Source organism: Halyomorpha halys, unplaced genomic scaffold, assembly GCF_000696795.3.
Source record: "Halyomorpha halys isolate HHAL.00 unplaced genomic scaffold, Hhal_1.1 Scaffold1764.1, whole genome shotgun sequence".
NCBI lineage: Eukaryota > Metazoa > Arthropoda > Insecta > Hemiptera > Pentatomidae > Halyomorpha > Halyomorpha halys.
Genome location: NW_027113298.1, coordinates 95076 through 96800, shown reverse-complemented (window position 1 = coordinate 96800; position 1725 = coordinate 95076). Strand labels below are relative to the sequence as shown.

The 1725-nt window shown below is 44.6% G+C and overlaps 1 protein-coding gene across 2 annotated transcripts in view; it reads right to left on the bottom strand.

Annotated features, from left to right (window-relative positions):
* Positions 1-1725, bottom strand: part of yl (Putative vitellogenin receptor yl) — a 107669-nt gene that overhangs the window by 54740 nt on the left and 51204 nt on the right. The gene's annotated exons all lie outside the window — the stretch shown is intronic.

Genomic DNA, 1725 nt, shown 5'->3' with positions numbered 1-1725 from the left:
AATTATAATAATTTATATTTAAATAGAAGGAGAAAATAATAATTTAATTAAACAATTGGATGTCAAACACAAGAGACTTTTAATCAAGATATTCTTTGCCAAACAGAGATAAATCTTATATAGTCTCATAACTATATGATCATTGATTATAAAGGGGTGCCTTCATGAATCTATTGTTTTTTTTCTGACCTCCTTTATTGAAAATATATAAATAACAATATTAATATATACCTGTATATAAATATATGTATGTAATGGTGCCCTTTCTTTGCCATATGGCATTATAAGGGGTTGGCCTAGGTCCGCTGAGGGCGGGGGTTACAATTTTGACCCAGGAGCCGCTGGCCGGGGGGGGTACAATAATGGGAAGGCTGGGGGATATGATGGATTAAGATGACTTCAGACATGCTGAGCCAGAAGTCCTTCCCTCAGCGAGGACGTCGACCAAGGGGACTGTGCTTTGCCACCTCCCAGGTCTCGGTGGAGGCACAATCTCTCAGAATAGGGGATTGGCACAGGCTTTCAGCCCATCAAAGAATTTGGGTGCCTATGAATTCCAGCACAGAAGGGAGTTGGAGCTCCTCAATCATGACTCTATTCCTGGCCCATTGGAGTATGGTTCCTCTGACTATTCGTCGAAGGAGGGAATTCTGGAAGCTTGGTTAACATGGTCTTGTAGAGGTGTCTCATGAATGGTGCACCATAGAGCAGGGTCGGACGTATGATGGCCTTGTAGATCTTCAGCTTGAGGTGGAGCGAGATCTGGTGTGAAGTGAGCAAGTGATAGAGACTGTACGACCTCTGTCAGGCCAGCTTAAGTCTCTTCCTGACATGACTGAAGAATGGGGTAGTCTGCTCTTCTTGCCCTTCTGGAAGGACATGACAACGGCATCCGTCTTCGACGGATTAACCTTGATGATGTCCTTCTTCAGAGCAGCTATGAATGTGGCAGAAGCAGTTTGTGCATAGCGTAGGGCCAGTTCAGCTCTCATGCTGGAAGCATAGACACCGATGTTGTTGGCATAGGCTGCTACCACTGCATCTCGATGCTTGATGGCAACTACTGGTGCCGTGAAAACGACAAACAGTAGAGGTCCAAGCACCGAGCCTTGAAGTACTCCGCAGGTGGTGGAGACTGGAGGCGACAAGTCTTCACCAACTCTTCTGACGAATGATCTTCCACTCAGGTAGTTTCGGATCAATCGGCATAGGCTGACGGGAAACTTGAACTCCTCCAGTCGGCGGAGCAGCAGCGGGTGGAACACGCTCTCAAAGGCCTGGCTGCAGTCCAATGAGATGAAGGCAGTCTCATAATTGTTTTTCATCCGCTCTATGGTGTGGGCTTGCAGCTTCACCAGGTGATGATCGCATGCGATACCTCGTTGGAAACCAGTCTGCTCGGGTGGTATTACATCGGCTTCCCTGCAGTGCTCCATGAGATGGTAATGTAGGAGCCGCTCGAAGACCTATTGTACTATATTTGATCCCCTTTAGAGGAATCAGCAGTGGGGGGGGTAGGGAAAGGGAGCACAAGGGATGGTGAAATGTATTGGAGGCCACACATTTACTTCAACAATTTAAATTTATTTCCCCACAAAGGAACTGGAATAAATTTTACAGATTATTTATACAAATTACATTTGCTTAAAATTTTAGTTGAACATTTCTTTGAGTAAAATGTAAAAATATAGAAATTATTTAAATGCTTTTAAAAATGCAGCTGAT